At 46.2% G+C, this 27721-nt stretch overlaps 1 protein-coding gene across 4 annotated transcripts in view; it reads right to left on the bottom strand.

Annotated features, from left to right (window-relative positions):
* TCF20 (transcription factor 20) overlaps positions 1-18513 on the bottom strand; it is a 135112-nt gene extending 116599 nt beyond the window's left edge. For 2 of the 4 annotated variants that reach the window (XM_064453249.1, XM_064453273.1), the window contains exons 1-2: positions 18093-18513; positions 5310-5420 (exon numbers count right to left, since the gene is read on the bottom strand). The gene's annotated coding sequence lies outside the window, so the exon portion shown is untranslated. The remainder of the gene's footprint in view (positions 1-5309; positions 5421-18092) is intronic. The other 2 variants (XM_064453277.1, XM_064453268.1) reach the window with 2 other exon arrangements.
* Between the last annotated feature and the right edge of the window lie 9208 nt (positions 18514-27721).

The following is a 27721-nucleotide window of genomic DNA, read 5'->3' as shown; positions in this document are numbered from 1 at the left end:
TTGATGCAGGCTAAGGTCATCCCAGGGACCAGGAGTTTGACACCCATGATTAAAGCGTAATCAAGAAATGTTTCCTGACAGTGAAGTCTATTAGGCTGTAGAACAGGCTCCCACGGGAAGCAGGGGAAGCCTTATCCCACTGTTTCTGTAAGGAGTGATGGGGCAGGCGGTAGAGAATTGAGCCCCAGAACTGGTGAGACAGTCTGATGGGGCCAGTCCCATAAGATGCCTCTTTCAGGAGTAACACCAACTTAAGAAATTCCCTCTGCCCCTCCTGCAACATCTCCTCCCCAGTTCTGCCAACATGTGCTTTGAAAGGCAGCACCGCGGACTAGATCACTGCAGCCTTGGTCTTCTCACATATTTGGAGGGATTGGGTTTTTGACCCACATCAGGACACTGATGTATTTTACACCACGGTCCTACCAATGGATAGTGGTGGTAGAGGACAGGAATGTGAGGCGGGAGGTGAGGAAATAGGAATTTCTTAGGCCGTGCTATAGGTATCTTTTTACTAACCATGTGCATGAATTCATACAAAGAAAGGCAGTGGAGGATGCAACTCAGGTGGAGGGCGTTAACTAAACCATGATATAGTATGGTCAGACTTGTGTAACTGGACATGACCTAACATATATAGAAATTATTTTAATTTACAGCAGAGAACGTCCCTGTTAATAATATACATATGGTATCAAGTAAGTTTCTGACACACTGGGCTGGCACTAACTTAGTGGTTTAGGTCTGAAAGACTGTCTCAGTTTTGACTTTATTTGCCTCCTTTAAATGTGTCCTTTTAATATTTTTTGAATGGGGGAAAGATCAGTTTGCTTTTGAACTGTGCAGATTGACAAGAACGCATATTTTGCCCCATTTAAAGCTAGCAGACGCCTATCTCCCTTTTTGGTTTTTTCCTCCTTTTTTTTGGTTGGGGATGGGGGAAAGGAGGTGTTAAGAACATCACAAAGTTCAAAATTAGTGTCGCAACTTGTAACACACTTCCCCCTCTCCCACAACACTGGTTGCAGAAGCTACCCACGGCTGACACTACTCATGAAGCTCCATATGGTTCTGCTTCCCTTCATTTTTCCTCAGCCTGACAAACTTTGGCACTGCTCAGGTTTTCCTGGTCCTTAGGAAACCAGGAGAGGTTCCAACAATTCCAGCTTCTCTTTCCTTTGCTTTTACAAAGCTGCCATGGTGCCATCTATGAAAAACCTACTGTAATGGCAAAGCATAAAGGCAAATTTGTCTGAACATCACCAGTGCTGTAGAATTTTTCATATTGCATTTAGTATTGGTAACAATTACTGGCATTGCGTTAGAGTTGAAGGACTTCAGTAACATCAGGGTCCCTCATGCTCAGTACAACATACACATACAGTAACAAACATCTGTGCCTGACTAACAGGCCAGCAAAGTTATTTTATTTAAGGTAGAAAGGCTTCAAAATGGAGTGTAATTTTAAAGCACCCATGAGTTGACAACAGTTTGTACAATTATCACAAACCATTCAAAGAAAGCTTGCAGTACACCCGGCAAGAAACCATGTACACAGTGTATGCACCATAACTCAGCAAGTGCTTTTTGCAGCTCCCTTCTACACTGAGTCATGAAGGATATAGATCATTACAGCCTCCAGCTACAGAGCTTTAGCTCATAGAGTAGCAGCTCACACTTTTAGCTCTGGAGATCCCCAGTTCAATCTGCTGCATGTCAGCCAAGAGGGCAGCTGTCATATAATTACAGCCACAACTTTGCATGTGAAAAAGTAGGGAGAGTGAACAGAGATCTTATTATAGAATTCCGGTTGCAACCTGCTGAACAGCTCCCTATTTAAAGTAACTTCTTGTAAAGAGGAGGGAGAGGTGGGGGAAAAAAAGAAAAAAGAGGAAAGAGTCTTCCAACTCAGCTTCCCAATTCTCTCTGTTTTGCAGAAGAAATCAGTGCTGCTTTGCAAAAAGTCTTTTGTTACAAATGGACGTGTATATTAGACAAAGCACACAAGTACAGAGCCAGGAGTAAGGCTCTAGTCATTATCAGTCCAAAAAAAGAGAAAAAGAAAAAAAATTCTCACCAAGACATCTGAAGTCCAACAAGGCATCTTAGTTCAGAAAGAAACAATAACCATTCACCAGCAGCCAAGCCATTTGACTATGCAATTTAAGCACTAAAATTCAAGTTCAAGAAATCTTAACTCAGTTACACTTTGTTTTCTTCAAACCCGTACATGCAAGCTTTCAGGGAGACTTAACAAAACAGAGAATCCAGGAAGAGAGTATGTTTGAACTATAAAGGTACAAACCATGGCAAAAAAAAATTCATTCTCATATGCAAAGATGTTTTAATGAGTGCAACACAAAACAATTAGACCAATTTTCTTCTTACCCATTAATCTTCCTGCAGATCCTTCTGCACACATAGAGCAATTTTTGAGCCAAACTTTTTTCCAAGCCAAGATGTTCAAAACCAGAATTCGAAACAATGTAATCCAGTTTTAAAGAAACATTAGCTTTCCCCCAACAATTATTCTAGAAATCTGCCTTTCCTCAGTAAAGCTATTTCAGGTTTAAGATACAGATTAAACCCTCCACAGAACATTCTCCTCTCCTAGACAGTCCCATCCAACAATCCATAACCCAGCAGCACAGAACTTCCGGGTCTCCCATTGCCCGGGGTGAATCAACCACTTTGGACACAGTAACAGATGGGAGCTAGCTCTCCAACTTCCTGCAAACTATTTACCTGCTTGCTAAATAACACTCAGAGTAGACCAATCTGACTCAAACTGTTCAGTACCTGTCTGCAAGAACACAGACTTGCTGAAACACATCAACTAGTTCATGCACGCTATACCAGCAGCTCTTCAAAACTCCCCAAAACACAGTGCTGTGCTTCCAACACGATTTGAAGTACCACCTAGTAGGCAGCCAAGCTGGAAGGTGTTCAGGTGATTGCTAACACCAAGCGCAGGTCTCCAACAGTTAACTCCACAATTCACTAATACTTAGTGTTTAAACCAGCTGAATTCTCTGGTGACGCCCTCTCATCAGCCTCATTTCTGAAGACCCATTTTCATTTGGCTCAGAGCATCTTCTGCTCCTCACTTCAAGCAAGACCTACTCGGGAAACACACAAACTACCTCACCACCTCTCTCCCTTTGGAGGAGGGCAAGGGAGAGAATTGAGGACACGAAGCCCAGTTTTGAAGGAAGCTATGTGCAGCTGCAGCAGCACAGAAACATTTGGGGTTGATTATACACACACAGCAAAACCCTGGCTGGGATCAGCCCACAGAGGGACCCATAAAACGTTCACCTCTCCCTCACCTACTGCAACCAGGCAAAGCTCACGAACATCTGAACCACACTTGTTGCAAACATCCAATGAAAGCAATGCAACCCTATGAAGAGCTGACTGAAATGAGACACCGTTATGCTATTTTCTGGTATTATTTCTGTAAATTTAGCACTGCTAAAAGGTTCCAGATAGACATTTTCTGGAGACCAAAATCCTTTGCCTACCCTGAGAAGATATGCAAAGAGAACAGCAGCAAAACATATACGTGCTTTTCTCATCTCTCCCAGCCTATCGAGGCTGAAATGACTGACAGAGGTCCAAAATGAGGGACACATAAATTATTAATATAGCACTAGTAGTCTCGCTGTTGCTGTGACAGTCTAAAGACTTAACAGAGGCAGGCTCTACAGGGAAATATTACTTTACTTCAAAATCATTCGTTCAGGAAACTTACATACTGAGGAGAAAAGAATCATTCTGCAGCACGCTCTGTCAAACCCCTCAGCTTTAAGACCCTTCATTTCTAAAGCAAAAGCAATTTTAACAAGAACAGGAAATGAACATGAAGCATAAGGCATTTCAGATTTTGAGTGAGCAACACTGGAACAGCATTATTTCTGGACACAAACCTTCTGACACATCTTCTTATGCCTGACCTGGTGTGCTGTTTTTGGCTGGGACAGAGTTAATTTTTTCCATAGTAGCTAGTATGATGCTAGGTTTTGGATTTGTGCTGAAAACAGCGTTGATAATACAGGGATATTTTTGTTATTGCTGAGCAGGGCTTACACAGAGTCAAGGCCTTTTCTGCTTCTCACACCACCCCACCAGCCTGTAGGCTGGGGGTGCACAAGAAGCTGGGAGGGGACACAGCTGGGACAGCTGACCTCAGCTGATCAAAGGATATTCCATACCATATTACATCATGCTCAGCATATGAAGCTGGGGGAAGAAGAAGGAAGGGGGGACATTCGGAGCGATGGTGTTTGTCTTCCCAAGTAACCGTTATGTGTGATGGAGTCCTGGAGATGGCTGAACACCTGCCTGCCGATGGGAAGGTGTGAATGAATTCCTTGTTTTGCTTTGCTTGCGCATGTGGCTTTTGCTTTACTTATTAAACTGCCTTTAACGTCAACCCATGATTTTTCTCACTTTTACACTTTTGATTCTCTCCCCATCCCACACAGGGGGAGTGAGTGCGTGAGTCGCTGTGTGGGGCTTAGTTGCTGGCTGGGGTTAAACCACAACACCTGGAAAGTCCATCCCACTTCTGAGAGCCAGATAAGTGTTTTGTCTCTGCACCCTCTCTGCTGAAACAGCCAAGTGGCATACCAGCAAGAGGATAATGGGTAGCTGTACACGAGCAAGTGGAAGGGAGCCAAAAAGCCACTTCAGTTTGCCACTCAGGCTGCAACCTGTGCTTTAAGCCTATGCAAGGCTCTGGATTCACATTCTCTCTGACCTTTTATTTCATTCCAGGCCTCATGCTATATACCTGCTGCCACAGCAGCCAAATATCTGTAAGCAGCACACAGAGAGATGTGGCTTCCTACTGATCTATTTGCTTCCTCTCCCCTGTCATAAAGGGAACAGTTTATGCAAGGGTATTAGTCTGTTTTACATTAATTTCTAGAACTGGGACAAATGACCTAAACTTTGACATTTCTGAAAAAAGTTAAATTATTTTCATCTTTCTTAGTAATCAGAATAGATTTACTTTTCATTTAAAACACCAAATTTCCATCCCAAAATATTTGAAGTAGTTACTGAAATGTTTTCTTTACCAAAGCCATGCAAAGCCTCAAGATTATTAATAACATTTTGAATACAAAGAGGCACAACATTGCTCCATACCAATAAAAAAAAAAAGCAGAAAGTCAAATTTTCACACAATAAAGTTATTAATTTTGAAAACTAGTACTTTCTATTAAAATTTCTTGCATTTAAAAAACCAGAAAGGTTTCCAATAACTCTACACACTTATGGGGGCAAAGAAAAAGAGACCCTACCCCCAGGTGGATGGCATTCCTCTCTTTGGATGCAATGTGGTAACATTTGATTGACGCATCTGATCCATTCCAAAACTCCAGGCGACGTTTTAATCATCAATGGGCAGAATCCTATTAATTTTCAGGAAAAAAAAAAAAAAAGAAAAACAGAGTAGAATTTGGACGCAGGACACAGAGTACCTGGCATTTGTCTAGCAGATCCAGCTGATTTAGCTAGGTCCATAACAATCAACAGATTAAACACTGAGTTGATGGCAGAAACTCATATCTACCAGTGTAAGCTCCTTCTTCCCCTCCACCCTCTTTCTGCCATCTCAGCTGAACCCATTTTCCCAACACAACCCAGAACATTAGTCCCATACCAAAGGAAATTAAACAGGAATAGGGAAAGGAGTGGGAAAGCATAAACCAGGGTAAATAGGGATAGCATAAAGAGCCCATTGGCATGCAACCAAGAGCCCACACAGGCCTTGCTACAGCAGAAAACAGGAGATCAGGCATGTATGAGAAGATGGCAGGAGAGCAGATGCAAGAAGGTGATGGTTCAAGTGGTCCCTGAGCTCAGGGGGTAAGAAATGGCAGCAGGCAGAGTACAAAAGTAAGCCCCAGCATGCACACCAAGCTCAGCCTTCAGAAGCAGCAACACACCAGGTGAGCAACTAGCTTGGTGTCTGCTGTGATGGGCATTTTCATTATCGACAGGCATGGTATGAAAAATATGGTGTGAACCTTCCACATTAAACAAGGCTTCCCAGTCTGCCCATAAGTTCATTTTGCTATCAGTCAAACCCAGATTCACCAATATCAGCCATTTTTGCTCTGAAACAAGCCTCCATTTACAGTCTTGCACCAACCAGTTGCTCCTGTTTCATTTCAGCACTGATGAGCCCTACAAGCCCTCAGGACCCGCCAACGTAAGAGGTGGCACAACCCCCCAGAGGGAATTGACCTGTTCCAGTGGTGGCCAGAAGGCCAGCACTGTCAGCATGACCCTTCCAGTGGGCCAGCTGATGTGTCAGTCCAGCCCACATCCTAGCCAACTGACCTGGAACCGGACACCTTCCTACTGTAAGTCAAAACATGTCTGAATGATCAGCAGGACAGCTGGGAAATAATACTGGTCTAGCTGGCTGGCTGCCTGTTTGGGAATGCGAGCTGCACAAAGGTCTCTGGGCACATCAGTCAGTCACCTTGTTGTTCCTTACATCTGTTCTGTGTTCCCAAGTCTTGGGAGGATTAGCAGCAGAGAAGAGCTGGATGAGGAAAAGCAGGGAAGGCAAGAACAAGCTGATGTACTGCGAAGGGAAGGGAGCAGCATGCTGAAGATGGAATCTTACTGTAGGAAAAGTAGTTGTTACAGTGTGGAGCAGAAGCTGGGGAAAACGGGGGGGGGGCTGTTAGCAGAAAGAAGGCAGGCAAAGGCATGCCACCTCAGGGAACAGGAAGGGCATGTAGCCCAGGTCCAATAAATTGGGTATCACCACCAATTATCTTACACCAGCCCTTAAAAACCCTCAACCGCTGACTGGGAGGCCCTAGGTTCAGCAACAAGCAGGATCTGCCACAAGCATTCCTGCCTGGCAGCTTCAGGTAGTCATTTAAGGCATCTCAGGTCTGGACCGTTAAGTACCCTGAAGATAAGGACACAGACCTTGAATTCAACACAACGTGGTCACATGAGCTCACACAATGAGAGAAGGATATGCTCCCAGTCCTGACAAGGACTGCATAGCAGCAGCTCATGCCTCCCTTAGGCTCCTCAGAGCAAGCGGTTGCATACCCAGCCAGACTGCCTTTGTAACCAATTCCCCCGGCCCGTCAGGAGGGCCTGAACCCTGGACCATCAGCAGTGAAAGCACAAACCTCCACCTCATGCTCTAAATAATTAAACTCTGTGGGAGCAGCAGCAGACTCATAAAACTCTTACACAGACCAAGCCAGCCATTAATGGGGGTCAAAGATGAACACTCTATTTTTTTTAAGTGTGCTCTGATGCATGGGGAGAGTGGTGAGAGGAGATCTTCATTACCCTCTCTGGTACCTGATGAATTTTTCCTTTCCTGGCTATCAACACCTCCTACTTCCACCCAAACCCCATACTGCTGGCAATCATCTGGACAGCCAGAGACAATCAGAAGGTGTGTTTGGATGACATCTGTGCTGGCTGGTCACCTGCAGGTAGAGAAGCAAGAGGCCTCGCTGCGCAAAGCCAGGCTCTACCAGAGGCTCAGCCAGTGCTTATTACGAGGTTTGGGTTTCACACAGATGCCGCCGGGTGGAATCCCAGGGCCAGCATGATGCCGAAAGTCATGCAAACCACAACCTCACACATCGTCTCCCCTACAGCAAGGCACGGAGCAGAGGACAGGCCAGTAAAATCTGTCGGGATTATTAGCTTGGGCTCACAGCCAGAGCTGGGAGCTGCCGCAAGGGCAGGGAGACTGCCTGCAGCCCTGCAGGTCAGTGGGAAGGAAGTGGAAGTCCCCTGACAGGCAAGGATAGGCAGCAGGCAGGAAAGGCAAGACACAGTTGAGAAAAGGTCACGGAAACACTAGTCTGACCCGCCCCTTCTGGCCTTAAAATACACATACACACACGCGTGAGCTTCTTACTACTCTGCTTTGTTCAGACATTTTAAGGAGAGCTCTGCACTTCCCACTCCCTTTGCATTCCGCCAGTCCACACCAGTTCTGGAAATGGTTATTTAGGCTTTCCATCAATGAAAACCTCAGGTGGAGAGAAAGGAGAGCAGTGAGTTTCTAGGAAGGAATCACCACATCGACACAGAAAACTCCCCCAGCAGCACACAGGTATGTTGGATGCTCTATCGGCAGTGCCAATCCCAGCCTGCACTGGCTGAGCCTCTGCCAGCTTGTTTTCTCTGCTGCATTTGCTCCATGTGGAAGAGAGGCCACAGACTGCAAGTGGCTCTGGGATCTCTGCTACTGCGCTGAGAAAGCGGCTGGTATAGCAAAGCCAGCTTTTATTCATTATTTATAAGTAGTCCTGATAGACGCCCTTTTTTTCTGGTCACTAGGAACCTTCTCCTGGCAAACCCCAATACTTGCACTCTCAGAGGGAAGTTAAGAGCTTTACAATCAACACCAGCACTCATCTTTCACAGCATGGCAAAAGCAGCAGCTGTTACTTCCATTATTCTTGGAAATAAGGGGGAAAATAGCTAGGACTCTCAAGCCTTGGCACCTCTTCCCTCCCACCGTTTGGCTACCAGAGCTACGGTTACTATTCAGGGCAGAAGTGCTCAGCAGGGCACACATTCCAGGGGGCTGAGCCATCCCGCCTGGCCAGGCTCAAAATGGCAGACAGCAATGAATAGGATAATTAGAAAGTACAACAGAAACCGCAACATAAAAACAAGCAGCTTCTATTACAAGAAACAGTTCTATGGCATGGTTAGATCCATCACCCCATATGCTGGGTCGTGGTGGTGCCTCAGGAGCCTGCTGCTATTATCTGTTTGCAATCACATTTCAGCCCATCTTTCTGCTTAATGCACGAAAAGCAGAGCTAATCAGATTCACTCTCTCTTTCTGCTTAATGTCTCCAGTTCCCAAGCATGCTCTGTACTGCTTCAACTGATGTTCGACTAACACTAGCCAGGAGCACAGAGTAAAATAAAAAAAAAAATTAAAAAAAAGAACTACCTCTTAATTTCAATCCTTCTTTCCCCCCATTATGTCTAAAGTTCCTTCTACGCTTGAGCTTTGCAAACAAAAGTCAGGAAATTCCCATTTCCCTCTCTACACCACACCCGGCTCACATATGAGTTCCCTTCTCCAAACTGCTCCTCCAGTGGTATCTGGGCAATTAATTATAGCACAGACATATCAGGCTTTCCTCTCGCTCTCTGGGACAGCTTTTTAAAATATTTCCTGGCTAGGAACTTCCACAGAAGGATGTCTTCTACTGGCACCATAATATCCCCTCTTTGTTAATCTATCTGAAGTGACCATCACATGCTCACCTCCCCCATCTCCCCCCAGCACTATTTAATTATTGTACCCCTACATGGGAACTCTAACGTGCCCTCGGCATTTCCAGTCTGAGGACAAACAGGGCCCTGGAAGCTGCTTCTTCACTGCACTCCTTCGCACTCCACAGGGCAGCTGGAGCATTGCTAGAGTCAGCTACAACACCTGGATCTTTGCTAGAGCGACCAACATAACAGCACAGAAGGCCCCTGACTGGGCAGATTGCATGAAAATTCAGCTAAGAGATCCAGGAAAAGACTGGCTTACAGGAACACCCATCATCCTGAGCCAGGTTAAGCAGCACAGGAGGAGAGTTACCCATTACAAGCACAATTGAAGATTTGCCAGAAGAACAACAACAACAAAAAATCAGCAAGTATTTACAGGAGATGAGAAAAAGATGTAGGTGGAAGACAAAAGTGCCAGGATACATATCTCTATCCAGAATGAGTAGAGGGAGGGGAGGGAGAAAAAAAAAAAAAAAAAGAGACTACAGAGACAAAACCCCAGACAGCCCCTGCATCTGTACACATCCCCCAGCTAACACCCACTACATCAATCAGAACAATGGCAGCTCCAGAGAAGACCCCGATTATCCAGCTCCTTCACTAACATCTTCCCCAGAGGCTGCACGCATATGCAAGGGGATGGAGGAAAAACATACTTCTCAGTGAGATTACTTACAGCGTTTTGTATATTGACCCTCTCTTAAAAATGTGTCTTTAAAAAAAAAATACAGCAGCTGGCTTATAAATGTGTCAGATTTAAAAAAAAAAAACATATCCTTGAAAACAAAGACACTTTGTGCTCAGCATATCCAGTGGCACCATTATTTAATATCAATACACTGGTTCTTTCCTTTATTCACTCCATCCTTGAAACACAAATCCACTGTAACAGCCACCCAGTGTAATCTTCTCATGCAAAGCAACACAACCCTACAATAATCCTTCTCTTGCCATAATGTCTTCACATACCAACAAGAAGATTTTAGGCTGAAATGCTTAAAAAAAACCCAACCAACTGCAGTACAGTATGAAACAAACCTCTAACAACTCTCAAGTTGGAGCAAATTCCCTCATCCTTCCCTACTTTCCTTATTTGAAAATGGCTGCACAAACATTTCTAATTCACGCACCACACGGATTGCAACCTGCCCCTCCTGCCAGGTACGGCTGCTCATTTGGTCCACACACGCATAGGCTCACTGCATCCTGCAGCCTCTGGCACACTACTCTTCACTGACATCATCTTCACCTTCATGATGTATAAAATTCGCCAGACAGACACAGTATCTGCTCCTTTAGCCATAAAGCAATCACTGTAGGCCAACAGACGCCTCCATCTAGTCTCCCCAACGCACACTCTGACCTGCGCCGTGCCCCTGCTAAGTAGACACTGGGGCACACATCTCATTAGGTGACACATCCGTCCTTCTCCACAGTCAGCAAGGGCTAATACAGGTACACCAATATATCAGTGGCAAAGCCAAGGCAGAAACACTGTTCAGACTGGTCAGCAGAAGCAAAGGTCGCCTTGGCCAGTTCCCACGAAGCCTGAGCTTCAACACACCCCAGGCTCCATCGCATCCCTAGAGCAAGACAGTACCATTCTGCAATACCGTGGCAGTGTCCCACAAGGCCTTCCCAATTTCTGCTGGTGCCTGAAAATTAGTTAGGCAGTAGCAGCTGGAGCAACTGCAAGTCACAGTTCAGAGGTGGAGACACCTCATCCTGGTGCCATGGTACCCAACTTCTGGCCTGGCTCACCATGGGTGTGCAGAAAATTCTCCAGACATTTTCCTGCCCTTGCCATTTATCCCAGGCCTCAGGGACCACCCAGTCCCACCAGCTCCGAGGCCTCAGTCCAAATGGCCACCATCACCACATTTGTGGAAGCTCTTTCACAAACTCAGCCTACAGCTATCTCCTCAGGCAGTCTCCTTTTGCCCTCTCATAGGGGAGGGTTATGGCTACTATTTTTTGAGCCCAATAATAATAATACGAGCCTAATAATAATAATTCCTAGGCTCAAGCAATTGGCTGTTAGCAATGGGCTCTCAGGAACTACGGTATGTTTCTTACTGCAGAGGCAGTGAAACTCAACCTTTTCCCTTTCTTTCCCCTTTTGAAAATATTGCTTGGGAATGGAGTCAGCATCTGGACACACACAAGTATATCCCGGGGAAAGAATGAGAGGAGCGGAGGGGAAGGGAGGGACCTGAAAACGAAGGCTGAGGGCGAGGTTTCACATTACAGCTGAACCAGGCTAATAGTTCACTGCTGCCAAAAAAGGGGGGCCCACTTCCACCTTTCTTTCATTCCGTACCTTTCACTGCTGGCAAAACAAATCTCACCCCTCCTGCGCGGCACTTCTGATGCTAGCCTGAACCTGGTGAGCAGGTTCAGCTCTCTGTCCCAGGAGAAAACTATTCACTCTTATATTTTTGGGCAAGCCAGCTTTCTGAAAGCTGAACAAGCTAGATCTGTTTAGCACCAGAGTGGACACAAGGCAAGGAACAGAGCCACGAGCAAGGCATGACCACCCCTCTTAGAAGGAGTAAATGATTAGACTGATTCAGCCACAACAAGAAAATCCATCCTTATCCGTATGAAACTGTGGTTTCACCCAACAAGTATACCAGTCAGCACAAAAGGAGGGGCCTAGCTGAAAAGCCTGCAATAGCGATATTTGCTAACAATCTTAAAACAGGGAGTTTTACCTATTATTAGGCTCTACCTACCAAAAGCACTTCTGAACTGGATGATGAAGGCAGCCATGCAGGTAAAGACTGACACTAAAACTGAGCAGGTCAAACCAGAGAAAAATATGAGAGATACCACAGGATTTCCAGTAATAATTGTGCCTATTTCTAAATTGGACTCTGTTATTATCAAACAAGATGGCTGCCTTCATCACTATGCTCAGAAATGTCTGTTTGCATTACAAACTTAAGAATTAGTTTCAGGGTGCTCTTGATAAAGGATTTTTCTTTCCTCATCAGCATCTACATCACCTGATGAACAAAAATAATGCAGTTCTTTCTGATTAAAAAAAAAAAACAAACAAAACAAAACAAAAAAAAACCACAAAAAAAAGAGCCCATATTACTCCACTGTCTTTATTCCTCTTGACCTCCTCTGCTCAATTACTAAAAGCAATTTACGGACAATAAATGTAACTTCACAGCTGCCCGTATGAAGTATTCCCTTCATTTTATAGATGAGGTTACAGGCTACACAGAAATTAATATCAGCAAGGTCTACTTCAAAGCTGGATAAGCAAAAGGAACCAATGAATGCTTAAAGAATACAGATCATGCCTGTACTCTAATAAAACCACTAATAAAGAATTAAGGATGTTACCAGTTGGATATAAATTCCTTGAATGTATCTGCTTAAATACAGTAACAAACAAAAGCTTGCTCTGAGGTTTTGCTTGGTTTTATTCTATTTTTATTAGGAACAACATCATGAGACTTCAGATTTACCACTCAGCATCCTATAAACCAAACGTGCTCACTTTACTAGTAAACACATGCTTAATTGCTAACCTCATGGACTCAAAGAGGACCGGGTCTTCCCAGTTGGTGCATGATCACCAGGAATCTGCAGCTAGAAACTCTGTACATAATTTTAATCAAGGAAGATAAGCAAGCCAGGAGAGACTCCAATGGTCTCTGTCACAGCCTCACTGGCTTTGGCTTGGCTAGGAGCAAGAACCTCGTCTGTTGTTAAAATCACTGGCGGTGACTTTGAAAAAGCACCAGGAATAACGACACTAAAGGGGGGTTAAAAAAAAGTGCAGTTTTGTACAGGCACTCTTCTGATGATAACTGCTCCTTAAGGCTTAATAAAAATGCACTACCAACTTTTCTTCTTCCACACATTAGCAGAGCTCAGAAACAGCACCTGAGTCTAGCTGCAGAACTCAGCAGGCCCAGCTTCTCCCAGGAAGAAAACACCACCAGCATGCAGGTACTCCAAAGGCTGAGTTATCTGAACAGTTACTTCAAGGGAAAATAATCCCATTAAGAATTGGGGTCTCGGTATTACACCACTTCCACTCTGTCCATTTACTACCAAACCTAACACTGGTAGGTTAGTAAATTCACCATGCTCCTCCATCCACCTCCAAGATCCTTTCCTCACACCGTCCCCTCTTTAGCCAACCACCACCTGTCATTACCTGTACATTTCCTTACCCCTGACTAACACAAGCTAGTATTTGTACAACCACAGCACTTGGAAAACTAATTTAGGATTAAGGCCTTCATTTCTAGCCTGCATACAAATACCTATACAAATACCATGCTTAAACCAACAGGGCATTGTGGGCTTCTGTGCTGTGACTAGCTTAAAACCAAAAGCCATATCACACATGCATCAAAAAACAGATAGGCTTCAAGACGGACCAAAAAAACCAAACCCTACACAAAGGATTTGGACTTGTAAAATCTCTCACGTAGGGAGAGATTGATAAACACAATAACATTTCTAGCAGAACTGCCATTTTCTGCATTTCACTGCAGCAAGTACAGATGTTTGTGCCCACCGATACTCATGCCCTTTTCACCCAAGCCTGCAACTGCATCACAACCTCACGCTAGTCCCAAAAACGGCTCAGCAGATGTAGCTGCTGCAGAAAGTGCTTGCCCCAGCAAGTGGGAGTCATTGCACTGAGCACACAACCCATGCTCCCCTTTCCCGGCAAGGTCTGGGGTGTTCATGCCAACCCGTCAAGCCCTGAAACCTCCCAACAGCGGCACAACAGCAGGAGAGGGGCAACCTAACAGGCTTGAACAGGTAGTCCTGAGGTTTAAACCAGCACCCCGCTGTTATCAGCAACACTATGGGAGTCCAGAACTCCACTCCTACCATGACCCCAGTCCAGCAGCCACCATCCGCTCTACCTGAGGACAGGCCACAGCACTCCTCCCTCTCCTAAACTCTTCCAAAGGGGATGGACTGGGAAAGAAACCAGTGGCTCAGGCTGAGAATTTCATTTTTGAGTTTGGTAGATCTGTTGTGGAGCCTGGTCCACTGATATTTTTCTAATATAAGGAATATATAAGATGCCTAGAATTTGATAGCTGCTTTTTAATTAAATTGAAATAAGTAAATCACAGCCTGTTGCCATGGAGAATGAACAGACACAGCCTCTTGACTCCAGGGCAGGATCAAGCAGGAGAGGCAGACAAGGCTCTGAAATTAAAAACACCTATTTTAAAGCAAACCGTCTTGATAATTAGCAAAAAACGTGGTATAGGGAAATAATATAACCATATGGCAGGAAGTGGTTTTCAAGGTGAACTACAAAGCTGTTTTAAATAAATGAATAAGCTGCTGGAGCTGCTGGGTCACTCACAGAACCATATATGCAGGATTAAACATGATTTTTAAAATACACCAAAAAAATAACAATTAGCTCTTCTTTCAGTTTCCTGCTTATAGCCTGCATCTGTGTCTGTTCTTATGTTTAAGGACTTCTTTCAAGCGATTAACGTTTGTACCTATTTGCAGTTACCAGAGAGCCGTCAAACTCAGACATTTTTAAAAGCCTTGTGGTTCACCCTGAAGCGAGAACCAAGTTTATGGGATATAAAACCTTTTATCTCTTACTCAGTGTCATTACACAATCCTGGCCAGGTCATCAGACACTAATAATCATTCCTGAAGCTGTGCATCCCTGTTATGACTTCCATGACAAAGTGACCTAGGGGGGAGGGAACTTGCCCCACACATGCCATGTATCCCTGTGCTACACCTCTCAAGCAGCACAGCTCAGAGAGAGTCCAAAGGTAACGCTGGTCTGTCAGGGGGAGGCAGAAGGGCCCTCAGCGCAAGCCTGGCTAATGGACAAGAGCCTTCCTGGTTTGCCCAGAGCGCAGGGCATCAAAATATTCCACCCTTCCTCCCTCCGACCTCACCTGTTACCAGCTCACCCCTGTCAGCAAAGGCTGCCCAGAAAGATGGGGCTGGATAGTTTGTGCTGCTCCTACACCACCCCTGCAGAGAAGGTATTGTGCAGCAGTTGTCCTGCCCTTAAGGCACTTGTGCTGGGCTTGGATCTAAAAGGGCCACAGCAAGGAAACTCCCTCATCACCTTTTCGAGCCCAGCCAGGGCCAATCTGAGCAAGACTGTCTTACAATTTCCAGTAAGCATGTGGCCAAAGTGCATCAAATTCACAATAGCTTAAAAATACTTGACATAAATTGTACCTGATGACTCAGTTTCAAAAATGTGCTGCACATTTTTTTGAAGGGAAGGGACGAATGAACTAACATTCACTTCAAGCCTCCCATCCACTCTAAGGGAAAAGCCAACCTTTTCTCCTATTTTGTGAAGACACAAGTTGTCAGCCACAGTTGTTAGTCTTCCTTTGCAGCTAATGGCCCACATAAAACAAACCATCAGGGTCCCAGTCCAGGCCCTCATGACACAGCCAGTTACATTAAAAATCAGTCATATTTTCAGCACTAATCAGCCAAATTTGAGCAGTCTATTGACAAGTTCTCTTCTATTCCCCACCACGACCAAGAAATAACCCTCAGAGGGAAGGGAGTCAAGACAGAAATCTTAGAAAAAGAAAGTGCTGGGGGAAAATGAGCCATTAAAATCAGTATTGCCTGCTTTCACAGTTTTGCCCCATATTTTTGGAGCATTTGCTGCTTTAACTGAAGCCATACTACATAAGATTTCTTGGCTTTCATTAAAAATAAACTCCAGGTCCAAGTCTGCACGAAGATACACATGAACTTGCAAATCTGGTTTACCCTGAAGAACGCCAACAAGGACCCCAATGCCACTCCTTAAAAATGCTGGGGTGGGGGTGGCACAAGCAGGCTACCTCGTAGTCTCCGAATAGTTGGGGCCGACATCAGTATCTGCCCAACCTCCCCATTCACACACCCCCTTTCTTTCCAAAGCCTGCAGCAAGAGGAGATGTAAAACATTTCAGGACACATTAGCTGCGCTGGAAGGTGCTACCCGCCCTCAGCTTCCCCTCTACCCACGGCCTTCCCTGGTGTGCAGTTTCCTGCTGCTTGAACCACAGTCCTGCCCCACCACCCGAACACAAAGGGTTTCGCAGGGGCTGTTCCAGCCCTCATAGGCACAAGGCACCCAGAGGGCAGCGGGTGGCTTGTTTCTCCTCACCTCATAGCTTTACTTATGTTTAATTTTGACTTAAAGAGACTTAACACAATCAAAGGCCAGCCTAGCACCTCCCTCTGAGAGGAACTGTGGTTTCTTCTCTGTCCCCGCAAAGCCAAGATAACCGCGCAGGGGAAGACTCCTTCCCAGGGACGCTCCCAGTTGGACAGAGCCGGGGTTAACAGGCACCTGCATTAAGATTCAAGCCAGGCGGCCACTTGGCATATGGAGGAAGATGCTAGCCGTGCCCAGGAGCAGATTATTTTTGTATCACAGCACAGAGGGTCGTGGGACAAAAATAAAATTAAAAAGACAAAAAAAAAAGCCTAACACAAAACCATTTCCTTCAGCAGCATCGCACCACACTGTACACACAAAGAAGGGAAAGTACTTGCGGGGCCGAGCCCCCTGCCCAGGCTGTCCTCAGCCCCCCATTCCCATCACTCATGTTCTCCCCCAACCTCCAGCCTGCCCCTGTGCCACCCCAGCTCCCTGCAAGCCCCTCCAGCACCCCCAGCCCACCTCCCCAGGAACCCCTTCTACCCACAGACTTCTCCTGACCTCTACACCCCCAGCACGCCTCCTAGCACCATGCTCTCTGCACCCACAATCAGCAAAACCGGGGGAGAGCAATTCCCAAACAAGAAGAAGCCTCAGACACCAGCCTCGCCAGGGTATTTTTTACCCAGTGGCAAGTCTCACCACGCTGCTGCCTGGGCTTCCACCGGGAGTTTCCAGCTGTAAACCTCCGGTGGCTGCGAGGCTGCTCACTCCAGGAGCGTGTGGCACATGTGCTCACCCCTGTCGCTGTCAACAACTTCCAGTCACGGCCCCGGTGGGCAAGTCCCGGGTGGGCAAGGGGCTGCCTACAGCCACCAGTAGTAAACTGGCTTGGGAAAGGCAACTCATAAGCAGGATGGCGCTTTAATGAAAACAAAGATCACCTTAATATTCTTCTTAAGAGCCAAAAAAGTCAAGACGTGTTGGTCCATAAGTGTGGGGGGAAGATGGGCCAAAGGAGGGGAAGAAGGGGGGGTGGGGTGGCAATGCACAAAACCCCATAGCATTAACCGCCTGTTCGCCATAAAAGCAAAATAATATGAAGGACCTGGAGATTAACGAGGGCTGCAGACAGCCGGCCGGACAGAAATCCAGGCCAAGGGGCGAGCGGCTGCCCGCGGGAAGCATCCGTGCTCCCCCGCACTCAGCAGCCCCGGGGAGGCCGCCCCGCCGCCGGAGCCCCCCACGCAGCGGCGTGGAGGCGCCCTTCCTTCACACGCGGGGAAAGCGGCTGAGGAAGGCGAGGGCAGCGGGGCCCCCGGGGGGGATGGGGGGGGGGATGGGGGCGCGGGGAGAGCTCGGGTTACGGCCCGCTTAAAATCAAATAAACCCACCCGCCCACCCCCCCAGAATAAACGCCGCACACACGCGGGGGAAGGGGGGCGGAGACGACATACGACAAAACCCAAGAGATTAAAAAAGTCACCTCAGCGCAATCGCGGGGTGGAGGGGAGAGGGGTCCTCGTCAGGGCGAGACCCCCGCCCCTCCCGCCAGGTGTGCGGGGGGGGGGGCGCCCTCGCGCGCAAGGTGATGCGGGCGGGAGGGCAACCAACCGCCGTAACGGCCGCCGCTTACCTGTGGGGGCCGGCCCTCAGGGTCCCATGGCAGCCCCGTCCCGTCCCGCGGCGGGCAGAGGGGCTCCCGGTGCTTTGTTGCGCGGAGGGGAGCGAGTAGGGATCCTGTCAGCTCATGTGACGCGGCGGGCTCGCTCTCCGGGGCTTTTCCGTGGTGGTGGTTTTCTTCCCTCCCCTCTCCCCTGCCCGCCCTACCGCCGGCGCTCAGGGCAGGCCCCGCAGCCGGGCGCGGGTCTCAGGCCCGACTGGCTGCTGGCAGAGCGGCGGCGGCGGCGGCGGCGGCGGCGGAGGAGGAGGAGGAGCCGTCGGCGGGGCGGGCTCCCTCAGCAGGGCCGGGCGCGGAGGAAGGCTCTGGCATCTCACAGCGCTGCCTGGAGGGGGAGGGCGCTGCCCTGGGCCCCTGCGCCCCGTCGTGCGTTGTCGTGTCGTGTCCCGTTCCCCCCCCACCGCCCCGGGCTCCCGCTCTCGCCCCCGTTTCCTGAGAGGAGGCGGCGCCGCGGGCCCGCCCCCCACTGCCCCCCGAGGCCTCGGTGGGATCGGTCTCTGCCCCAGACCGGCAGGCCCCGCGCCGGGGAGGGAAGGCCCCGCCGCAGCGGGGGAAGCGGAGCCGCGGTGGGCCTCGGGGCAGGCGCCGACTTCCCCTAGAGGAACGGCCGCCCCATGGCCCGTGGGGTGTTGCGGGAGCCGCGGGGGAGGCAGGTAGGCAGGGGCTTCTCCGGACCCTTTTGGCGTGGGGGAGCAGTGGGTGAAACGGCCCCCCGAACACTGGGTTTGTTCCGGAGGCTGCTGTTGCTGCACTTCGGGCCCTGATGCATAGGCCTGGGCCTGCCGCAGCAGTCTGGAAAGTAAATGAAAACGTATTTATGTGCGTTCTAGTTGGGGCTCGGAATAAAATAAAGGAAAACCCCTCGTTTTCTCTAGAAGAGATCAGAGAAATAGCAGTACTGAGTCAGACCAGCATCCTGCCTCTGAAAGTGCTGAACAGACAAACCCTAAGACAGACTGTCAGCTCCACAATGCTGCCCAAGAAGAAACCCCCATGACCTAGGGATCGTGTGGTCAGGCACTTCCCAACCCACAGCTGCAGTCTTCATACTTGTTTCCAAAGGATTTTTCTTCAATGCGTTCAGTCTTTTTTTCTTTTTTTTGAACCATGTGAAATTTTTGTATCTGCTACATCATGCAGCCAGCATCCAGCTCTCTTCTTCAGACAGCATTTAGTCATCTCCTTTTGTTTGCCAAGCTCTAAGTGGGGGGCAGAGAAAGATCACCTTTCTGCAGCTCTTTAACACCCTGATATGCCATTTTTCTTCACAAGCCAAGTCTGAAAAACATTACACCACCAATCCAGGCCATACATGGGAAACACGCATGAGATTTCTATCAGAATTGCGGACAGTGCGGAAAACCTCGGACCCCATCATCAAATACAACCGCAAATTCAATGAGCAGCTTCCCTGCTGCTCTAGTCAGTCCCAAGATTGCTCCTACACTGGCATCAGCTTTCTAGACACCACAATTGACATTTAAAAATGGCACCCTGCAAGCTATCACATACACAAGAACCTACAGACCATAAAACTTCCTCTGTAAAGCAGATGCAATAAGACCAGCAGCCATCCAAAGCGCACCAAGAAGCTGTGAGATTCAGCCAGCCCTGCAGATATTGTTGCACCTGCTCTGAAGGGAATGCTGGTTGATGTCCTTTATCCAGCAAGGTCACTCTTACAGCAAAATAAATAACAAATTTACTACAATAAAGATAGGACAGCAACAACAGCAATTTTAGAAAATCACTTTTCAAGGGATCAAGGTTTATTTGGTGTTTGTCTAGTGCAACCAAAATTAACAAGTACTGGCAAAGTCTCACTGCATTAGCTTTCTGCAAATTTGTTTTTCTGCTTTTTGTTTTCGAGTCTCTTCTGTAGCATTCCTCTCCTGCAACTGCGTGCCCCTAATAGCAATAATATTCCACACTAAAATCCACGCATAAAATAACCTTTTAAATTACTGTCTCTGAAAGATTTTTTCCCAGTGCCTCTTCCCCTAACCTTCAGGCTCTCCCTTTACCAGCTCATTACAGGAAGCAAATCCACAGATGAAAATACATGAAATGAAACACATGAAATAGAACCAGATACTGCCAGAGCATCAAACATGAAATACGCCAGTACTGCTCCACAGACAGCATAATCAATGCCCTCTCTCCCACAGCAAAACCGCCAAAGTTCTTTGTTCCTGCATGTACTCATACCAAATCTCTATAGTTCATCACTTCAGCCAGCACACGAGATACCCCCGCAGAAACCATGTGAATGAACTAAATAATTGCTGTCTTAGAATGAGCGCGTACATCCAGCCAATAAAGGACAGAAAGACGCACTCATCATTAGGAGAATATTTGTCAGAGAGCAACAACTCGAACCCCTCAATCCTTACCCAAAGAATACCTACAAAATATTCCCAAAAGATAAAGCTCGGAATTAAAATTTATAATCCCTAGATACTAAAGCTTGTGGATTTAATGGAGATGTTGCCTTCCTAGCCTGCCACAGCCTCCCGGCTGACCTCTCCCTTTGTCACCAGCACAAACAAACCTTTTTTGCTAGTGGTCCAGCAGAGAACCAGCAGCCTGTCCATCACTTCTGCTCGCACCCCTTTCCACTCCATAGGTGCTCCTTTTTTTTTCTGAAGCGGTCAAACTGATTAATATAATTAGATTAAACTAAGTGCAATTGCATCTAACCTGTAGATAGCTTGAATTTTGCTGCTTTCTGTCAGATCTGATAAAGAGACCCTGAGCCCAAAAGCTTGTTTGCTTTTTCCAGCTCTATCAGTAGATCTAATAAAAGATAGTACCTCTCACCACACACCTTGCTTCCCTAGGATCTTTAGACCATCACAGCTACAACAACACTTTTACTTTTAATGTCTTGCCTGCTTTAATGAATTCGTCCAGATTCTCTTATCTGTGAAATAGAATATGATAAAATGTATTCTGTTCTGTATCGATTCTTGTACTGCTTTCATAAACGTAATATCCAAGTACCTGCTTGGACTGCTTTACCTGATCTGACTAACATCTGTCACATGGAAGGTTTGTGTTTTTTTTTTTCCTTGTTCTCTCCCCAGGAAGAAAATGATGCATGGAGCAAAGCATTTTGTTTTTGTGAGGTGGGTTTTTTTTCCTTTTCTCTATTCACATTGCTCTGCATTTATACCAGAGAAAATGAGGACGAAAGCAATTTCTGTGATAGACCTTATTTCCCAGGGAAGTTAATTTCAGAGCATTGAGCCACCCGTAGAAAGATGTCTCCTGCACAAAGCAACATCTTAATACGTCATTCCCCACCAAAGAAAAGCTAATCCGTACTCTTGACATTTGGGACAGAAACTTCCTAAGGAAAGAACAGCATTTCCCTTTCTCCAGAAAAAGAGTTTCAACCCGTGATCCTCGGTATGTGACGTTCAAACAGATTGTTGCAGATTACTAACATACAGGCCAGCGCTCTATATGGTTATAAATAGGAAAATCTGGAAACCAAAAAGAGTAACATGCCTTTTAATTGCACTGAGGGAGATTATCATAGGACAGCTTGGAGGGGAAATGGTAGAGACAGACTATTTCGTGCTAAAAACCAGAGATAATTTATTTATGTGTAAGGAATCACACTGCTGTTCCTCAAAGAGGAACCCTGAACGATCCCATGTGTCTAAAAAGGCAGTAGGTACAACATGCAAGCTACTGAAAGATAGAAACTGAGGTGAAGAAAGGAATCATCTGTGCTCAAGCACTGAAAGCAGAAATACCAGAAGACCTCAGGGAGACAGTAGACAGCAGATTTAATATGTTTTTGCAATGTGATATGGCAGAAAAAATCATGCAGTTAATTTAATTTGGGGTTGTAAAGGCAGAGACCTCTTCTCAGAGATATAGGCAATAGTCACATTTTTTAATATAGTGGTGAGACCGCAGTTTGAAGACATGTTTAGTTCTGGACAACTCGGTGCTAGATAGATGTCAACAACTTGGAGGGAAATAAAAAAAAAGGAACATAAAATGATAAAAAAGCTGGAAGGGATTACAGCATGTGTAGGTTGGCCAAATAACAACTGTGAAGAGCATCACGGGAATTGTGTATGAGAACTTCAGGGGTGCAGAAGCACCAGGGAGAGAGAAAGGCTGTTTAAGGTTGTCTGAGGGAGTATAAATGGTATAAATGTAAATTAAATTAAGCAAAGGAAACATTAATCTACAAGACTTCAAGACGGCATCCCAGAGGAGCACCCATCACCTGATTCACATAAGAGTGCGTGGAGCAAAGCGCACAGGAAACTGCTTAAGAAACCCTGACTGCAGGAAGGGATTAGGTGAGGACAATATGCCTTTGGGACCGTTTAGCTGCCCACTAACTGGGACATTTGCAGAGCAATAGTTCTCAGCCCATTACATGACGGAAACTTTCCCTTCTCTACACTGTTGCTGGAGACACTTGTAGACCACCATAACCATGCTTAGTTCCAGCAGGTAACCATGGAAGGAGCGCTGTATTCAGAGGGGTTGGGGATGTGTGTGTGTGTGTGTGTTTCCAGAATTTTTCCCTTACCACTGGGATTTTCTTGAGAGTTCACTGGCTCATCATCTAATAAGAACAGCGGTGACAGCACTCCTGTGTTTTAATATTGTCACCATAACGTTCCCTTGGATTACACAGACTTTGGAGCAGATGTCCTGGACAGCACTTATCTCTCCCAAGAAGTCTGTGGCATCCAGATACAGCAGTTAATTGGAATGAAAAAAATCAGAGGCTTTATTATTCCTTAGTTAGAGGGATGAGATCAATTCCTTTTTCTAACATAGGAAACCAACTTGAACTTGTACCTGTAACACCTTTACATCACACTGTGCCATCATGTATTCTGGCCTGCCTGTCATACAGAAGAGGAGACCTGACAGTATAATATGTTCCTCCCAAGCAAGGGCTGATATACCATGTTGCTGCTCATCCTCAGCACGCACATCATCAATGTGCCACATACACATTGCTGGGGGTAAAAAAAAAGAAAAAAAATAGGCCAAAGAATTTAATAAATGTTCTACAAGGGTTTTGAATGTCTTTTCTTATTTAGTCTATATGTTTTTTTAACTACACCCCTTAGGGAGGCATGTGCAGTGATAATTATCAGTCTGACCATACACAAAGCACACAAAGGTATAACCCCCCATAACTGTTGACCTTGAGTGGCCTTTCTCTTCATAGCAGTGTCATGATCTTCATGAAGGAAACCTTTCTGCTTATTTATTTGAATGAAAAACATGGCCCAACACGCACAAGCATACAGCACATGTAAGCGTACTAACATTTGGGTTTGAGATAGTCTTGTAATGAGTTGCTGAAGTATACACTAAAATTAATTCATCATACGCCCCTAGTTTATCATGAACCTCTGATTGTTTCATTTGCACTTGCCTAACAGCCCATCTTTCTCAGGACAACGTATGTTACAAACCTTTCTGTAACTTCATGCTCTAACCTTGCAGGCTATATTTAAAGAAAAAAAAAGGGAAGTGTTTTCTCCTTTCTTTTATATGAAGCTCTTGTCTAAGTGCTAGGGTAGGCACTGTCAGCTCTGAAAATTCAAGATTAATCAAGCAATTAAGAATTGATATCTAGTGACTTATCATGACTGGAAATGAGAGATGCTGCATTCATTTTAGCTCTGCAGGAACCCAAAATAGCTAACCTGATTTTTATGGACAGCAAGATTATTTTAAATCTTTTGTGGAGGAGAAGAAGAAGAGTTACAGCTCCTTCTATTAAACCGTTTTCTTCAAAACCCCCATATGCATTTTGCACATTCCAAAGGGTTGGTCTGTACAGAAGGCCATGCCAGAATTGCTGCTGTACTTCAGATTCACACCCTACCTTGACCTGGGTGAGTCTGAAAGTATACAGAAATCCCAAGAGAGCAAAAGCCGAGCTGAAGTTTTACTTTCTCTTCCCCATGTGCTGGCGCAGTGCTGCACTGCTTGAATAAACAACCAGCCAAGCAGGAATTACATCACCTCAAAACTGTGGTTTCCGTTAAACATTAAGAAGAATGGCAAGCATTTCCATTCACGTAATTATCAGCATTATCACCTCTCCTCACACCTCCTTCTTCTCCAGCATCTAACTGTTGGGATGGTAGTGGGGCTTCTCTGCCTCCCTTCCACACAAGCAGAGAACACCTTTGACACTCAGCTGCAGCTATTTGCTCTTCCTTGTCTAAACCCTCTCAACAAGCTCAGGAACTTCTTCAGCAATCAGGAAGACTTTATGTGGTGGATGAGCAGCAACTCAGCACATTCCCTCCATAAATATTTATTTGGGGAATTACAGCATACATATTTGGGCTTTCCATGGTAATTTGGCTCTGATGAGCTTTCCTTGTTGTCAAAATGGTGGATACCTCCATAGAAGACAGCGGTAACTTCTCCTGCAGCTCTGCTACCTCAGCAAACAGATCTCGGCCAGGCAGACATGAACCTGATCAATACCTGCACGAGAAATAAAAAACGAAAAGCAAAGGGCTGCAGAAACCAGAGCCAGTGACTCAGGAAGAAACATTTTTTTTCCTAAACTATAAGGAGCTCAGCAGCTCCTACTTATGCAGCTACTGGCTCCTACCTGGACAACCTGATACAAATAAGAACGTAGGAACCTGAATTCTGTTCCTGACTTCACCTCTGACCCTCTGCAATTTTGGAAAGGTCATTTAACCTTCTGAGTCTCCATTTTTTCCATGTCTAAAGCTGAAATGTCATACTGAGCCTTGCGAGGACTTCTGAAATATTTGATTTTAATGGCACATGTCAGTGCCAAAAGCACCATTAGCAGCATCACAGGGCTAATTCCCTCACAAGGGAGGGAAGCTCACTGTGGTTCACGTATTTTGGGCACAATTATTTCCCCTGGAAGTGCTCAGATATCATTGCATAAAATTGTAGGCAGAAAAATCTTTGAGATGGGATAGAAACCAGAGGCCCTGACTGGTTATTAAAAGACATATCATTTTGAAGAAGCCCATATGTTAGCTTTTCCATGTTCACCCTGTTCCCATTTGGATAATTACATTCTGACTCCTTAAAGCAGGGTGGCTGACCTGCCTGGCCCTACCAGCTGTATATCCAAATCTTCACGTGGCCCAGAGCAATACAACACAACGCACATATTTCAAAAAGGTGAAGGAAAAGAGGAGCTCCAGGAGAGGGTCATTGGCTGGTGGGGAGAAAGATTCCCTCCCAGAATGGGAGCCCTCCCCTCCTGCCTAAACAGTCCTTGCCTCAGGAGCTGACAACTTGCCCTCCTGAGTCACTTCTTATGGGAACCTGCCTGGTATTGTCAAAGCACCGTTGCGCTTTGTCCCCAGGTGGCTGTGTTGTTGCAGCACTGGTGCTGTGAACCTTGCAGATCCACAGCTTGTAACACGTTTTGGCAGCTTAAAGGCCTTGTTATTTATAGTGAAGTACCTAGTAACATACTAGTTACTAATAGTAACCTGCATTTCTATTTTGTCATTAACAAAGAAAAACATTGTATACCTCACAGTAAGCAGAGACTGGCTTGCCCTAGAATCAAGCAAGAGAAGATGTTGAAGGTTCACATTCTCCTCTTCCCTTGGAGATCAGGTAGTCACTGGTGCTCGCTGACCTTCTCCTTTTTTATTTATAAAATCATAATGATACTTCATTGTGTATAGCAAATCTTGACCACCACAGAAACACCAAACACAGGAAGAGTGGTATCTGAGCCTTCACCAGCTTCCTGGCACAGCAAAGAGAGGAGCAGCATATGCTGCAAAGGATTTTTTACCATGGACACAGTAAATTTTCCCAAACCCAAGATAAGGTGCCGTTTCCAAGTGGTGAAAGAAAGTGGTGGCAGCTCCAAGCAGCCCCCAACATCTGGCCAATTTTGCATTTCAGATGCCAGTCTGACCCAATTATGGCATCAGCAGCCACTCTCCTGTCCCTCACATGGGCAGCCCTGTGCCAAGACACTAGTGTCCGATGAAATCGTTTCTCCAGACTTCATGGATGCAAAGGAGGGAAACCTGTCCTGTCCCCATCTCTTCACAGGTGCTGGTGGCACCTGGGCCATGGCGCAGAGCTGTGAGGGGTGCCAGAGGCACCAGCCCCAGGGGCAGAAGACAGTCATGGCTGGAAATGTTCTGCATGGCTGTAGGTGCCCACTCCTGGGAGTCTGTGGTCTGGGGGGTACCAGGGGAGCTGGCAGGGGGCTGTGGGCAGGCAGAGGACAGGAAAGGGAGCAGAGAGGACCTAGGGCACCATCTGGTGGCTTCACTCACTGACTTCCCTAAATCCCTGTCTCACAGGGTCACAGTATTATGTGGCCAAGGGCTGAGGAAACGCCTGGTCTTTCCAAGAGACAGGCCAGCAGGAAGAAGAAACCCCTGCCCTTGGCCCAGACATACACACCCTTACAGTGCTGCTGGGTGTGACAGAGGTGCAAACCAGAGCAGTTACAACCATTTCACTTGGGTGCTGTTCAGTCAAGCACCTTCCTTGATAAAGAACCAGCCCTAGCTGGGTATTTAGAGACAATTTACAGTAGTGACACCCCTGAGAAGGAAAAAGGAGTAGAAAACAGAAGTGGCAAAGGAGAACACCTTTGTCAACACCTTGGACATACATTTCATTGTTGTTATCCACCACAGGGAGGTCTTTCTTATCTACAGATAAAGGCAAAATATAGTTGGCATGTTTCATACGACAGAACAGTACCTATGCAGAAAAGGATCAAACCAACAAACCAATGAACCACTCAAGTGCACCCTGGTTTTTGCCTTCTCAGATAAGGATTTGCTGTAAAGCATTGTGAAGGAGTTGTTTTAAAGGGACTAGATGACTTCAGTGTCACCAACACCCTTTGCAGCAATGCCAGCTGAGACAAAACGCAGTGAGAGTCTGCATCTCTCAGGACCAAAGGCTCACACCTGGTGGAGAGGGCAAAGCATCCTAGTGCTAACACAGCACCTCCTTTAGAAGAAGGCAGGCAGCACATTTCCACCTCGCACCACTGCTTACTTTGATAATGGGTTTCCACTTCTTTGAAATCCTGTCAATACAAAGGGATAATGCAACACTTGCGAATCAAAGATTATACCACTGTAACCTGAGAGCATGCTCTGTGCATTACAGCACCATGCTGGGGGAAGCAAGTGGAGCTGAGGCCCTTGGGGACGCAGTTTTCAAGATGAATCCATTCTCAACATTAATTTTAAAGCAAAACGTGTGAAGTGTACACAAGCCAGTCATCACCTTTGACATTTGCAAAGCTGGGGGAGCCCATCCTTAATTTGGTTTTTTTTTTTCTTTCAGTTGCTCAACACTTAAAAATGAACTCCTTTCCTCTTGCTAGTAATCCTCATTTTCTGCATCTATTCTCATGGGCCACAGAGCCAGGTAAGACAAAAAGACCAAATGACTGCCTTTTCCCTGAACAAATCTCTGCTACAAAGTAGCTATACAAATATTACATAACTTGTATTTCCTAGTCTCTCCTACCTGTGCCTGAAGGCATTTCCTCATACCTCCTTGGAAAACTCCGTACCATTTAAAAACAT

This window comes from Phalacrocorax carbo, chromosome 1 (assembly GCF_963921805.1).
Source record: "Phalacrocorax carbo chromosome 1, bPhaCar2.1, whole genome shotgun sequence".
NCBI lineage: Eukaryota > Metazoa > Chordata > Aves > Suliformes > Phalacrocoracidae > Phalacrocorax > Phalacrocorax carbo.
The sequence above is the reverse complement of the archived record's forward strand: the minus strand, read 5'-3'. Positions and strand labels throughout refer to the sequence as shown.